Below are 16,367 nucleotides of genomic sequence, written 5' to 3' on the forward strand. Positions count from 1 at the left end.
ATTATTCCTGATACACGTCGTAAATACAGTCGTGTAGGCTATTTATTGCATTTTCTGGAAGGCAGCTGTGCGAGGATTATCCAGCTACTGAGCAAACTGTTTCCACGTGCTAGGCCGGCTGTAGCTAGCTCGTTTGCTACCTTGGCGAGGCGATGTAATTTAGTGCTCCGGTGCCTCGCTTATTGTATGTGTCTGGCCATTTTGCATGCTTAGAGATTGGGGAAGTAGATGAGAAGCACCGTACGTGGCACAGGTAAAGACAATTGTCACAACATTTTCAGAGGCCTTGTTGGAAAACGTGGCATTTCCCCCACGTAGGCCCAGCGGACGCCAAAAGTCGCCGTGTTAAGTTAGCCTACACCACAGAAGTAAATAATCGTGTGCCATAGTGGCTAGCTAACGAAAACGACAACGCAGAAGAACCACTCAGCTTGCTTTGGTTGGATATACACACACGGCAGTCTGCTGAGTGGTCAAAGAGGGAATGCTGCTTTCCACGTTTGTTTTGAGCAAAGACTCGTGTTTCGAAGAACTCGTTTCCTCCGCGTTTTCGTCCTTTTTAGTGAATTTCGAGTGCTTACTCTAAATTAACTTTTGATGAATTGCCTTGAAAAACTCAGCCTCCAGTTTCTGTTATAGTGTAAAGTACCTTTCGGGCGTACTGTATATGGTATTAAAAACCATGCAGTGTTTTTTTGTTTTTTTCTCAAGTGTCTCTATTAATTGTATGTAAACGATGTTCTTCCCATAGACTGTATCAAAGTAAGGCTCTTCCGTGCATGCACCGTCTTTTTGACGGTTTTCCCTTTTCTAGCTGGAGAGCCCTTGTGAAAGGAATGAGCCGACTGACCTCTGGTGGCAATTACTAGCAATGTACGGGGAGATCCGGAAGTACCGTATTTGAATTTGAAGATGGCGGGCTCCTTGTTTACTTTTCTTCAGATTTTACCTTTTGCTGTCAGATGGCCTGACCTTACCTATACCTAGTAATACTATTGTTTTGTTGTTGTGTTTTTTCTTTTTCTTTCAGTGTGCGATGAATCTTTCAAGCATGTTCAGCTGATGGTGACTGAGATGAGGACAGCATGCAGCGGACAGGCTGGAGGTGGTGACAGTGCAGTTCTTTGTGAGGGTGCAGCCAATAGCAGGATCGAGGCAGTCGGCTGCATAAGTCGGCAGCGCACATCCGTGGACTCCATTTGCCTGCCTCGGAGGGACATTGATGTCTAAATGTGTTCAGCTCAACATGAGAGGTTGTGTTTGATAAACCTCCTGATGCAGATTTGTCTTGTTTGTAAGTGCTGCCAGTTTAGGCTGTCCTTACGAGGCACACACGCGTGCTATGCATGCTTTCGCACTCAGTCCATGACTGCGAACCATGGCCAGAACCCGCCCCTTAGGTAGCGCAGGCTCAGGTAGGTCTCTTGTGCTCGCTCCGGCAGCACATATACTAAAATTGGAACGATACAGAGAAGATTAGCATGGCCCCTGCGCAAGGATGACACGCAAATTCGTGAAGCGTTCCATATTTTTAACCTTACCTGCGCACCAGTTGATATTTTCATGCCTAACCTGAGCTCTGGGTAACATTTTTTGTGAAGCGGTGCATATTTTGTGCCTTGCCTGAGGTCCAGGTAACATTTATTGGTGATTCTGTGCCTTACCTGAGCTCCAGGGTAACATGTTTTGTGATTTTTGTAAAACAGAAAGTTCTATTTTCATTTATACAAGCTGCTGTCCGGGTGTACCTAATAAAGTGGTCACCGAGTGTCCACTAACTCTGCTCGAGGGCAGAGGCTATTGTGACATCACAGGCTATTGTGACGGCACAGGAAATGGGTGGGCCAAATATTTGCATTTACAGGCTGGTGGACAGGTGTACCTAATAAAGTGGTCACTGAGTGTGTATGAACCGCTAGAGGGCAACGGCTGTTGTGATAGCACAGGCTACTGTGACGTCACGGCAAATTGCTGGTCTTAAGTACGAGTGTAGAGATAAACCTAATAAAGTGAAACTCTGTCCTATTTTAAAAATAGAATCTCCATCTCTGCCGACCTTTTTTTTTTTTTTTTTGAAATAAAATATCCATCTCGGTCCTATTTTAAAGAGTAGAACAGGTTCTCTGTATTGTTCCCATTTCAAGGAGTACAACAGGCCACTGAGGTGACTCGTCTTTGAAAAAGGCTTCATACGCCAGCGGACAAGTTCCTGGACATGGGCGGATGCTCTGCGTGAGGTGTGGTATGCTTGTGTGGCCCACTGGTGGGCCAGTAGCTGGCCATCTTCCCTCTGATCAAATAAACCCCAATTTCAAAGAGCAAGGGCTCATTTTTGGATGGTTGTTTGCTTTAGACTTGCAACTTGGCACTTTTTTCCCCCTCCGTTGATTGATGCAAATGTTTCTTTGTGCACTGCACACCACCTTGAGTGTATATTGGAAATAAAACTTTAAATGAGACGAATCGCTGTTGTCTGTTACTCTGACGACACTGAGTATCACGAGGGTATCTCCTAATATTTTGTGACTGTTCATATATCCAGGTCTAGCAAACTCGAATTCAGTTCTTGAGAATGTTTTGCTACTCATTGTCCAATTTCATTTCTTTTCCAGGCAGAAATTTTATTTGATAGTACAAAATGCAGAAAGGGAGCACCGTTGTGATTTTTAAAAATGATTATATTATTATTAATAATAATAATAATAATAATAATGACAATACAAATATGGCACAACTCGTTCACAGCAGAACATGGAGAAATGTCATGAGTACAAGAGATGGACGTGAATGGGGACCTACTTGTTGCTGCAACTAAATTCGGCAATTGTTCCAACAGTAGATAATAAACTGCCATCAAACAAAACAAGGACTGATTTGCACGTCCTCAAACTTAAACTGGAGCTATGCTGACGCCTAGTGTTAAAAGCTGAGCGTTTTTCTGCTGTTCAATATGTATGAAAATATATTTTTCACTGGCTTCTAGAGTGACTGCTATCGCGGTCACATGAGAATGATCACTGGTCTGATATTTTAATCACATAAATAAGTAGAATAAATGGAGCATGCCCATGGGAGGCATGTGTCCTGGTCTAAGATGTTCGCAGTGTCATGGTCCAAGCTGATGTCCTGCAGCGCCCGGCCCGTCTGCGACTGAGGTTCCCTGCAATGTGAGGCTGTGCACACAGGAAAAACATGCTTATCACAAGATTTATGAACATGCTATGTGACACAGAGTATTTAAAAGTAATAATAATAATAATAATAATAATAATAATAATAATAATAATTAATTTAACTTCACAGGGGCTACCAAGATGTAGTAGTTGACAGACCTAACCACAGCTAGCTAGCTACACTATACCACTGAAATGACTCACTTTTTAAAACATTTCGACAGAAATGATTAAATTGGGGGAGTAATTAGGCTGCATTATTCGTATAGTCACACGCTGAATCGAGGTATGGAGGTAGGTAGGTAGATAGCCAAGCAGCTATCCGCCTTGCAAGCCAGAGAATATTACGTTTTGTAATTAAAACGAAATGTGCGACATGCCAGCTTTGTCTTACGATATATTTCTAATGTAAAAATACATACATGATGTGTTTATACACCTGGAAAGTTCTTTCATTCATTCGTTCTGTGTATTAACAGCAACGATAAACGTATTGAACAGCGCGAAAGCCAACTAGCTAGCCTGCTCTGACCATCGCTAACATGAAAATACAAATGATTCTTCTCATTTTAATAAAAATTTCATTAGAAAACGCATTGAAAGCTTACCTTTCACCGATGCGGGAGCAATGGCCGACGCGCCGATTTGAGTCAAAACGGAGGAAGAGCTACAATTGGCCGGCTAAACACGTGATGAATTTGGAACAAACACGTGTTCAATTTGGAACAAATCCGGCCATCTGATTGGCTGAGCCGCTTTGTCAAAGTTGGTGAAAGTTGTAAATTGGAACAAGGCACGGCCTCTGATTGGCTCCAATATTGGAACATATTGGAACATTGGAACAGAGAAGATCGGTAAAGTGGCCAAATCCATTTGACTTTTAAGAGGCCAGCCTGTAGTGCAGTGGCAAGGTCGGCGGTTCGAGCCCCGGTGTAGCTGCGATAAGATCCGCACAGCTGTTGGGCCCTTGGGGGATGCCCTTAACACCCCATTGCTCCAGGGCTGTTTCCTGCTTAGTCTAATCAGGACTTGTCGGTCGCTTTGGATAAAAGCGTCTGCTAAATAACAAATGATTATTTATTTATAGCTTGCATTGTAGCAACTAGACCTAACATCCTCAGAATGACCTACACCGTGCCACGGTGTCATTTTGTTGGGAATGTTAAATGAACCAAAATAAAGAAGAAGAAAAAAAAAAAGTGAAACAGCAAAGTTGGGTGAATTTTGTAACTTTGAGTTGCATCAGGCAAGTATATTTCTCGAGTTATCAAAATACATTAGTTGTATTGTAGACTGGTTTCCGGTTTAATTTTGTCTTTCAACCTATAGGTACAACACACATCAGGACATGTAGGTCTCTTTGGATAAAAGCGTCTGCTAAATAACAAATGATTATTTATTTATTTATTTATTTATTTATTTATTTATTTGCTAGCATTGTGGCAACTCAACCTAACATCCTCAGGATGGCCTACACAGTGGCACGGTGTTATTTTGTTGGGAATGTAAGGTATATTTCTCGAGTTATGAAAATACATTAGTTGTATTGTAGACTGGTTTTATTTTGTCTTTGAACCTGTAGGTACACCGCACATCCCGATAGAAACACACATCAGGACTTGTCGGTAGCTTTGGATAAAAGCGTCATCCTCAGGAAGGCCTACACAGTGGCACGGTGTTATTTTGTTGAGAATGTCTGTCCTCCAGGGTCCTCGTCGCACTTCATTGTGCGTCGCTCTGGATAAGAGCGTCTGCTAAATGCCTGCAATGTAATGTAATGTAATGTGAAAAAGAAAGAACGGGAAACCGCAATGCTGTGTGAATTCTGTTGGGTGAAACATTCGCAGCATTGAAAACCATTCGCGTTTTTTCCCCTTTACATAGTTCTGAATGAAGATCAGGTATATCATTCTGAGTACAGTAAAAAATAAAATAAAAAAGGAACTTTGTACATGGGGTATATTCCAGATGTCTCATTAAAAATGCATGTCTTACGAAATTTAAAACGAAATTAGATTGAAGGCTTCACAATAGCCCACAGTCTTGTCCCGGAGGCTAGAACCTAAAGGCATATGGTGATGCAGCGTCTTTTGGTTATTACTGCTCTAGCCTTTGGAATAGCCTGCCGATGGGTCTTCGCGACTCCAAATCCGTAGACATTTTAAAAAGAAATCGTAAGACACACCCTGTTGTAGTTCTGTCTGTAACGTGGTACACAAATAAAGTTTTGCGTAGCCACGCCTGTATTTGCACTCGGCCTACACGGGCAGATGGCTTCGTCGCCTACGGGAGATAATATTGTATTTTTCCAAATAGTTTCACTTGTTTCAGTTCGGTGCAATATGGACGCGTGCTCACATAAAACAGTGCTACTGCGGCCGGACGTCTCTCGGGTAAGGTTGCCTGCTGTAGGCGGTCCGCATGTCACGTTAACTTGGTGTGTAATTAGCTTGTTCGCTTGCTAGCTAACGACTGGTGGCCATAGTCCTTCGCCTCCGCGTCGTACAGTAACCCCCTTGTTAACAAGATTATTCCTGATACACGTCGTAAATACAGTCGTGTAGGCTATTTATTGCATTTTCTGGAAGGCAGCTGTGCGAGGATTATCCAGCTACTGAGCAAACTGTTTCCACGTGCTAGGCCGGCTGTAGCTAGCTCGTTTGCTACCTTGGCGAGGCGATGTAATTTAGTGCTCCGGTGCCTCGCTTATTGTATGTGTCTGGCCATTTTGCATGCTTAGAGATTGGGGAAGTAGATGAGAAGCACCGTACGTGGCACAGGTAAAGACAATTGTCACAACATTTTCAGAGGCCTTGTTGGAAAACGTGGCATTTCCCCCACGTAGGCCCAGCGGACGCCAAAAGTCGCCGTGTTAAGTTAGCCTACACCACAGAAGTAAATAATCGTGTGCCATAGTGGCTAGCTAACGAAAACGACAACGCAGAAGAACCACTCAGCTTGCTTTGGTTGGATATACACACACGGCAGTCTGCTGAGTGGTCAAAGAGGGAATGCTGCTTTCCACGTTTGTTTTGAGCAAACACTCGTGTTTCGAAGAACTCGTTTCCTCCGCGTTTTCGTCCTTTTTAGTGAATTTCGAGTGCTTACTCTAAATTAACTTTTGATGAATTGCCTTGAAAAACTCAGCCTCCAGTTTCTGTTATAGTGTAAAGTACCTTTCGGGCGTACTGTATATGGTATTAAAAACCATGCAGTGTTTTTTTGTTTTTTTCTCAAGTGTCTCTATTAATTGTATGTAAACGATGTTCTTCCCATAGACCGTATCAAAGTAAGGCTCTTCCGTGCATGCACCGTCTTTTTGACGGTTTTCCCTTTTCTAGCTGGAGAGCCCTTGTGAAAGGAATGAGCCGACTGACCTCTGGTGGCAATTACTAGCAATGTACGGGGAGATCCGGAAGTACCGTATTTGAATTTGAAGATGGCGGGCTCCTTGTTTACTTTTCTTCAGATTTTACCTTTTGCTGTCAGATGGCCTGACCTTACCTATACCTAGTAATACTATTGTTTTGTTGTTGTGTTTTTTCTTTTTCTTTCAGTGTGCGATGAATCTTTCAAGCATGTTCAGCTGATGGTGACTGAGATGAGGACAGCATGCAGCGGACAGGCTGGAGGTGGTGACAGTGCAGTTCTTTGTGAGGGTGCAGCCAATAGCAGGATCGAGGCAGTCGGCTGCATAAGTCGGCAGCGCACATCCGTGGACTCCATTTGCCTGCCTCGGAGGGACATTGATGTCTAAATGTGTTCAGCTCAACATGAGAGGTTGTGTTTGATAAACCTCCTGATGCAGATTTGTCTTGTTTGTAAGTGCTGCCAGTTTAGGCTGTCCTTACGAGGCACACACGCGTGCTATGCATGCTTTCGCACTCAGTCCATGACTGCGAACCATGGCCAGAACCCGCCCCTTAGGTAGCGCAGGCTCAGGTAGGTCTCTTGTGCTCGCTCCGGCAGCACATATACTAAAATTGGAACGATACAGAGAAGATTAGCATGGCCCCTGCGCAAGGATGACACGCAAATTCGTGAAGCGTTCCATATTTTTAACCTTACCTGCGCACCAGTTGATATTTTCATGCCTAACCTGAGCTCTGGGTAACATTTTTTGTGAAGCGGTGCATATTTTGTGCCTTGCCTGAGGTCCAGGTAACATTTATTGGTGATTCTGTGCCTTACCTGAGCTCCAGGGTAACATGTTTTGTGATTTTTGTAAAACAGAAAGTTCTATTTTCATTTATACAAGCTGCTGTCCGGGTGTACCTAATAAAGTGGTCACCGAGTGTCCACTAACTCTGCTCGAGGGCAGAGGCTATTGTGACATCACAGGCTATTGTGACGGCACAGGAAATGGGTGGGCCAAATATTTGCATTTACAGGCTGGTGGACAGGTGTACCTAATAAAGTGGTCACTGAGTGTATGAACCGCTAGAGGGCAACGGCTGTTGTGATAGCACAGGCTACTGTGACGTCACGGCAAATTGCTGGTCTTAAGTACGAGTGTAGAGATAAACCTAATAAAGTGAAACTCTGTCCTATTTTAAAAATAGAATCTCCATCTCTGCCGACCTTTTTTTTTTTTTTTTTGAAATAAAATATCCATCTCGGTCCTATTTTAAAGAGTAGAACAGGTTCTCTGTATTGTTCCCATTTCAAGGAGTACAACAGGCCACTGAGGTGACTCGTCTTTGAAAAAGGCTTCATACGCCAGCGGACAAGTGCCTGGACATGGGCGGATGCTCTGCGTGAGGTGTGGTATGCTTGTGTGGCCCACTGGTGGGCCAGTAGCTGGCCATCTTCCCTCTGATCAAATAAACCCCAATTTCAAAGAGCAAGGGCTCATTTTTGGATGGTTGTTTGCTTTAGACTTGCAACTTGGCACTTTTTTCCCCCTCCGTTGATTGATGCAAATGTTTCTTTGTGCACTGCACACCACCTTGAGTGTATATTGGAAATAAAACTTTAAATGAGACGAATCGCTGTTGTCTGTTACTCTGACGACACTGAGTATCACGAGGGTATCTCCTAATATTTTGTGACTGTTCATATATCCAGGTCTAGCAAACTCGAATTCAGTTCTTGAGAATGTTTTGCTACTCATTGTCCAATTTCATTTCTTTTCCAGGCAGAAATTTTATTTGATAGTACAAAATGCAGAAAGGGAGCACCGTTGTGATTTTTAAAAATGATTATATTATTATTAATAATAATAATAATAATAATAATGACAATACAAATATGGCACAACTCGTTCACAGCAGAACATGGAGAAATGTCATGAGTACAAGAGATGGACGTGAATGGGGACCTACTTGTTGCTGCAACTAAATTCGGCAATTGTTCCAACAGTAGATAATAAACTGCCATCAAACAAAACAAGGACTGATTTGCACGTCCTCAAACTTAAACTGGAGCTATGCTGACGCCTAGTGTTAAAAGCTGAGCGTTTTTCTGCTGTTCAATATGTATGAAAATATATTTTTCACTGGCTTCTAGAGTGACTGCTATCGCGGTCACATGAGAATGATCACTGGTCTGATATTTTAATCACATAAATAAGTAGAATAAATGGAGCATGCCCATGGGAGGCATGTGTCCTGGTCTAAGATGTTCGCAGTGTCATGGTCCAAGCTGATGTCCTGCAGCGCCCGGCCCGTCTGCGACTGAGGTTCCCTGCAATGTGAGGCTGTGCACACAGGAAAAACATGCTTATCACAAGATTTATGAACATGCTATGTGACACAGAGTATTTAAAAGTAATAATAATAATAATAATAATAATAATAATAATAATTAATTTAACTTCACAGGGGCTACCAAGATGTAGTAGTTGACAGACCTAACCACAGCTAGCTAGCTACACTATACCACTGAAATGACTCACTTTTTAAAACATTTCGACAGAAATGATTAAATTGGGGGAGTAATTAGGCTGCATTATTCGTATAGTCACACGCTGAATCGAGGTATGGAGGTAGGTAGGTAGATAGCCAAGCAGCTATCCGCCTTGCAAGCCAGAGAATATTACGTTTTGTAATTAAAACGAAATGTGCGACATGCCAGCTTTGTCTTACGATATATTTCTAATGTAAAAATACATACATGATGTGTTTATACACCTGGAAAGTTCTTTCATTCATTCGTTCTGTGTATTAACAGCAACGATAAACGTATTGAACAGCGCGAAAGCCAACTAGCTAGCCTGCTCTGACCATCGCTAACATGAAAATACAAATGATTCTTCTCATTTTAATAAAAATTTCATTAGAAAACGCATTGAAAGCTTACCTTTCACCGATGCGGGAGCAATGGCCGACGCGCCGATTTGAGTCAAAACGGAGGAAGAGCTACAATTGGCCGGCTAAACACGTGATGAATTTGGAACAAACACGTGTTCAATTTGGAACAAATCCGGCCATCTGATTGGCTGAGCCGCTTTGTCAAAGTTGGTGAAAGTTGTAAATTGGAACAAGGCACGGCCTCTGATTGGCTCCAATATTGGAACATATTGGAACATTGGAACAGAGAAGATCGGTAAAGTGGCCAAATCCATTTGACTTTTAAGAGGCCAGCCTGTAGTGCAGTGGCAAGGTCGGCGGTTCGAGCCCCGGTGTAGCTGCGATAAGATCCGCACAGCTGTTGGGCCCTTGGGGGATGCCCTTAACACCCCATTGCTCCAGGGCTGTTTCCTGCTTAGTCTAATCAGGACTTGTCGGTCGCTTTGGATAAAAGCGTCTGCTAAATAACAAATGATTATTTATTTATAGCTTGCATTGTAGCAACTAGACCTAACATCCTCAGAATGACCTACACCGTGCCACGGTGTCATTTTGTTGGGAATGTTAAATGAACCAAAATAAAGAAGAAGAAAAAAAAAAAGTGAAACAGCAAAGTTGGGTGAATTTTGTAACTTTGAGTTGCATCAGGCAAGTATATTTCTCGAGTTATCAAAATACATTAGTTGTATTGTAGACTGGTTTCCGGTTTAATTTTGTCTTTCAACCTATAGGTACAACACACATCAGGACATGTAGGTCTCTTTGGATAAAAGCGTCTGCTAAATAACAAATGATTATTTATTTATTTATTTATTTATTTATTTATTTATTTATTGATTGATTGATTGATTGATTGATTGATTGATTGATTGATTGCATTGTGGCAACTCAACCTAACATCCTCAGGATGGCCTACACAGTGGCACGGTGTTATTTTGTTGGGAATGTAAGGTATATTTCTCGAGTTATGAAAATACATTAGTTGTATTGTAGACTGGTTTTATTTTGTCTTTGAACCTGTAGGTACACCGCACATCCCGATAGAAACACACATCAGGACTTGTCGGTAGCTTTGGATAAAAGCGTCATCCTCAGGAAGGCCTACACAGTGGCACGGTGTTATTTTGTTGAGAATGTCTGTCCTCCAGGGTCCTCGTCGCACTTCATTGTGCGTCGCTCTGGATAAGAGCGTCTGCTAAATGCCTGCAATGTAATGTAATGTAATGTGAAAAAGAAAGAACGGGAAACCGCAATGCTGTGTGAATTCTGTTGGGTGAAACATTCGCAGCATTGAAAACCATTCGCGTTTTTCCCCTTTACATAGTTCTGAATGAAGATCAGGTATATCATTCTGAGTACAGTAAAAAATAAAATAAAAAAGGAACTTTGTACATGGGGTATATTCCAGATGTCTCATTAAAAATGCATGTCTTACGAAATTTAAAACGAAATTAGATTGAAGGCTTCACAATAGCCCACAGTCTTGTCCCGGAGGCTAGAACCTAAAGGCATATGGTGATGCAGCGTCTTTTGGTTATTACTGCTCTAGCCTTTGGAATAGCCTGCCGATGGGTCTTCGCGACTCCAAATCCGTAGACATTTTAAAAAGAAATCGTAAGACACACCCTGTTGTAGTTCTGTCTGTAACGTGGTACACAAATAAAGTTTTGCGTAGCCACGCCTGTATTTGCACTCGGCCTACACGGGCAGATGGCTTCGTCGCCTACGGGAGATAATATTGTATTTTTCCAAATAGTTTCACTTGTTTCAGTTCGGTGCAATATGGACGCGTGCTCACATAAAACAGTGCTACTGCGGCCGGACGTCTCTCGGGTAAGGTTGCCTGCTGTAGGCGGTCCGCATGTCACGTTAACTTGGTGTGTAATTAGCTTGTTCGCTTGCTAGCTAACGACTGGTGGCCATAGTCCTTCGCCTCCGCGTCGTACAGTAACCCCCTTGTTAACAAGATTATTCCTGATACACGTCGTAAATACAGTCGTGTAGGCTATTTATTGCATTTTCTGGAAGGCAGCTGTGCGAGGATTATCCAGCTACTGAGCAAACTGTTTCCACGTGCTAGGCCGGCTGTAGCTAGCTCGTTTGCTACCTTGGCAAGGCGATGTAATTTAGTGCTCCGGTGCCTCGCTTATTGTATGTGTCTGGCCATTTTGCATGCTTAGAGATTGGGGAAGTAGATGAGAAGCACCGTACGTGGCACAGGTAAAGACAATTGTCACAACATTTTCAGAGGCCTTGTTGGAAAACGTGGCATTTCCCCCACGTAGGCCCAGCGGACGCCAAAAGTCGCCGTGTTAAGTTAGCCTACACCACAGAAGTAAATAATCGTGTGCCATAGTGGCTAGCTAACGAAAACGACAACGCAGAAGAACCACTCAGCTTGCTTTGGTTGGATATACACACACGGCAGTCTGCTGAGTGGTCAAAGAGGGAATGCTGCTTTCCACGTTTGTTTTGAGCAAAGACTCGTGTTTCGAAGAACTCGTTTCCTCCGCGTTTTCGTCCTTTTTAGTGAATTTCGAGTGCTTACTCTAAATTAACTTTTGATGAATTGCCTTGAAAAACTCAGCCTCCAGTTTCTGTTATAGTGTAAAGTACCTTTCGGGCGTACTGTATAAGGTATTAAAAACCATGCAGTGTTTTTTTGTTTTTTTCTCAAGTGTCTCTATTAATTGTATGTAAACGATGTTCTTCCCATAGACTGTATCAAAGTAAGGCTCTTCCGTGCATGCACCGTCTTTTTGACGGTTTTCCCTTTTCTAGCTGGAGAGCCCTTGTGAAAGGAATGAGCCGACTGACCTCTGGTGGCAATTACTAGCAATGTACGGGGAGATCCGGAAGTACCGTATTTGAATTTGAAGATGGCGGGCTCCTTGTTTACTTTTCTTCAGATTTTACCTTTTGCTGTCAGATGGCCTGACCTTACCTATACCTAGTAATACTATTGTTTTGTTGTTGTGTTTTTTCTTTTTCTTTCAGTGTGCGATGAATCTTTCAAGCATGTTCAGCTGATGGTGACTGAGATGAGGACAGCATGCAGCGGACAGGCTGGAGGTGGTGACAGTGCAGTTCTTTGTGAGGGTGCAGCCAATAGCAGGATCGAGGCAGTCGGCTGCATAAGTCGGCAGCGCACATCCGTGGACTCCATTTGCCTGCCTCGGAGGGACATTGATGTCTAAATGTGTTCAGCTCAACATGAGAGGTTGTGTTTGATAAACCTCCTGATGCAGATTTGTCTTGTTTGTAAGTGCTGCCAGTTTAGGCTGTCCTTACGAGGCACACACGCGTGCTATGCATGCTTTCGCACTCAGTCCATGACTGCGAACCATGGCCAGAACCCGCCCCTTAGGTAGCGCAGGCTCAGGTAGGTCTCTTGTGCTCGCTCCGGCAGCACATATACTAAAATTGGAACGATACAGAGAAGATTAGCATGGCCCCTGCGCAAGGATGACACGCAAATTCGTGAAGCGTTCCATATTTTTAACCTTACCTGCGCACCAGTTGATATTTTCATGCCTAACCTGAGCTCTGGGTAACATTTTTTGTGAAGCGGTGCATATTTTGTGCCTTGCCTGAGGTCCAGGTAACATTTATTGGTGATTCTGTGCCTTACCTGAGCTCCAGGGTAACATGTTTTGTGATTTTTGTAAAACAGAAAGTTCTATTTTCATTTATACAAGCTGCTGTCCGGGTGTACCTAATAAAGTGGTCACCGAGTGTCCACTAACTCTGCTCGAGGGCAGAGGCTATTGTGACATCACAGGCTATTGTGACGGCACAGGAAATGGGTGGGCCAAATATTTGCATTTACAGGCTGGTGGACAGGTGTACCTAATAAAGTGGTCACTGAGTGTGTATGAACCGCTAGAGGGCAACGGCTGTTGTGATAGCACAGGCTACTGTGACGTCACGGCAAATTGGTGGTCTTAAGTACGAGTGTAGAGATAAACCTAATAAAGTGAAACTCTGTCCTATTTTAAAAATAGAATCTCCATCTCTGCCGACCTTTTTTTTTTTTTTTTTGAAATAAAATATCCATCTCGGTCCTATTTTAAAGAGTAGAACAGGTTCTCTGTATTGTTCCCATTTCAAGGAGTACAACAGGCCACTGAGGTGACTCGTCTTTGAAAAAGGCTTCATACGCCAGCGGACAAGTGCCTGGACATGGGCGGATGCTCTGCGTGAGGTGTGGTATGCTTGTGTGGCCCACTGGTGGGCCAGTAGCTGGCCATCTTCCCTCTGATCAAATAAACCCCAATTTCAAAGAGCAAGGGCTCATTTTTGGATGGTTGTTTGCTTTAGACTTGCAACTTGGCACTTTTTTCCCCCTCCGTTGATTGATGCAAATGTTTCTTTGTGCACTGCACACCACCTTGAGTGTATATTGGAAATAAAACTTTAAATGAGACGAATCGCTGTTGTCTGTTACTCTGACGACACTGAGTATCACGAGGGTATCTCCTAATATTTTGTGACTGTTCATATATCCAGGTCTAGCAAACTCGAATTCAGTTCTTGAGAATGTTTTGCTACTCATTGTCCAATTTCATTTCTTTTCCAGGCAGAAATTTTATTTGATAGTACAAAATGCAGAAAGGGAGCACCGTTGTGATTTTTAAAAATGATTATATTATTATTAATAATAATAATAATAATAATGACAATACAAATATGGCACAACTCGTTCACAGCAGAACATGGAGAAATGTCATGAGTACAAAAGATGGACGTGAATGGGGACCTACTTGTTGCTGCAACTAAATTCGGCAATTGTTCCAACAGTAGATAATATACTGCCATCAAACAAAACAAGGACTGATTTGCACGTCCTCAAACTTAAACTGGAGCTATGCTGACGCCTAGTGTTAAAAGCTGAGCGTTTTTCTGCTGTTCAATATGTATGAAAATATATTTTTCACTGGCTTCTAGAGTGACTGCTATCGCGGTCACATGAGAATGATCACTGGTCTGATATTTTAATCACATAAATAAGTAGAATAAATGGAGCATGCCCATGGGAGGCATGTGTCCTGGTCTAAGATGTTCGCAGTGTCATGGTCCAAGATGATGTCCTGCAGCGCCCGGCCCGTCTGCGACTGAGGTTCCCTGCAATGTGAGGCTGTGCACACAGGAAAAACATGCTTATCACAAGATTTATGAACATGCTATGTGACACAGAGTATTTAAAAGTAATAATAATAATAATAATAATAATAATAATAATAATAATTAATTTAACTTCACAGGGGCTACCAAGATGTAGTAGTTGACAGACCTAACCACAGCTAGCTAGCTACACTATACCACTGAAATGACTCACTTTTTAAAACATTTCGACAGAAATGATTAAATTGGGGGAGTAATTAGGCTGCATTATTCGTATAGTCACACGCTGAATCGAGGTATGGAGGTAGGTAGGTAGATAGCCAAGCAGCTTTCCGCCTTGCAAGCCAGAGAATATTACGTTTTGTAATTAAAACGAAATGTGCGACATGCCAGCTTTGTCTTACGATATATTTCTAATGTAAAAATACATACATGATGTGTTTATACAGCTGGAAAGTTCTTTCATTCATTCGTTCTGTGTATTAACAGCAACGATAAACGTATTGAACAGCGCGAAAGCCAACTAGCTAGCCTGCTCTGACCATCGCTAACATGAAAATACAAATGATTCTTCTCATTTTAATAAAAATTTCATTAGAAAACGCATTGAAAGCTTACCTTTCACCGATGCGGGAGCAATGGCCGACGCGCCGATTTGAGTCAAAACGGAGGAAGAGCTACAATTGGCCGGCTAAACACGTGATGAATTTGGAACAAACACGTGTTCAATTTGGAACAAATCCGGCCATCTGATTGGCTGAGCCGCTTTGTCAAAGTTGGTGAAAGTTGTAAATTGGAACAAGGCACGGCCTCTGATTGGCTCCAATATTGGAACATATTGGAACATTGGAACATTGGAACAGAGAAGATCGGTAAAGTGGCCAAATCCATTTGACTTTTAAGAGGCCAGCCTGTAGTGCAGTGGCAAGGTCGGCGGTTCGAGCCCCGGTGTAGCTGCGATAAGATCCGCACAGCTGTTGGGCCCTTGGGGGATGCCCTTAACACCCCATTGCTCCAGGGCTGTTTCCTGCTTAGTCTAATCAGGACTTGTCGGTCGCTTTGGATAAAAGCGTCTGCTAAATAACAAATGATTATTTATTTATAGCTTGCATTGTAGCAACTAGACCTAACATCCTCAGAATGACCTACACCGTGGCACGGTGTCATTTTGTTGGGAATGTTAAATGAACCAAAATAAAGAAGAAAAAAAAAAAAAAAGTGAAACAGCAAAGTTGGGTGAATTTTGTAACTTTGAGTTGCATCAGGCAAGTATATTTCTCGAGTTATCAAAATACATTAGTTGTATTGTAGACTGGTTTCCGGTTTAATTTTGTCTTTCAACCTATAGGTACAACACACATCAGGACATGTAGGTCTCTTTGGATAAAAGCGTCTGCTAAATAACAAATGATTATTTATTTATTTGTTTGTTTGTTTGTTTGTTTGTTTGTTTGTTTATTTATTTATTTATTTATTTATTTATTTATTTGCTAGCATTGTGGCAACTCAACCTAACATCCTCAGGATGGCCTACACAGTGGCACGGTGTTATTTTGTTGGGAATGTAAGGTATATTTCTCGAGTTATGAAAATACATAAGTTGTATTGTAGACTGGTTTTATTTTGTCTTTGAACCTGTAGGTACACCGCACATCCCGATAGAAACACACATCAGGACTTGTCGGTAGCTTTGGATAAAAGCGTCATCCTCAGGAAGGCCTACACAGTGGCACGGTGTTATTTTGTTGAGAATGTCTGTCCTCCAGGGTCCTCGTCGCAC

At 42.5% G+C, this 16,367-nt stretch overlaps 3 non-coding genes across 3 annotated transcripts; all 3 read left to right on the forward strand.

The window, feature by feature from the left end:
• Positions 1-1,426: 1,426 nt before the first annotated feature.
• LOC133117289 (U6 spliceosomal RNA) lies at positions 1,427-1,533 on the forward strand. Its single transcript, XR_009706072.1, has one exon. It is a non-coding gene; the product is annotated as a U6 spliceosomal RNA (small nuclear RNA).
• A 5,593-nt stretch (positions 1,534-7,126) lies between these two features.
• LOC133117290 (U6 spliceosomal RNA) lies at positions 7,127-7,233 on the forward strand. The gene has a single exon (XR_009706073.1). It is a non-coding gene; the product is annotated as a U6 spliceosomal RNA (small nuclear RNA).
• A 5,623-nt stretch (positions 7,234-12,856) lies between these two features.
• On the forward strand, positions 12,857-12,963 carry LOC133117291 (U6 spliceosomal RNA). The gene has a single exon (XR_009706074.1). It is a non-coding gene; the product is annotated as a U6 spliceosomal RNA (small nuclear RNA).
• Positions 12,964-16,367: the final 3,404 nt, after the last annotated feature.

The sequence above is a fragment of the Conger conger genome, chromosome 17 (genome assembly GCF_963514075.1).
Source record: "Conger conger chromosome 17, fConCon1.1, whole genome shotgun sequence".
NCBI lineage: Eukaryota > Metazoa > Chordata > Actinopteri > Anguilliformes > Congridae > Conger > Conger conger.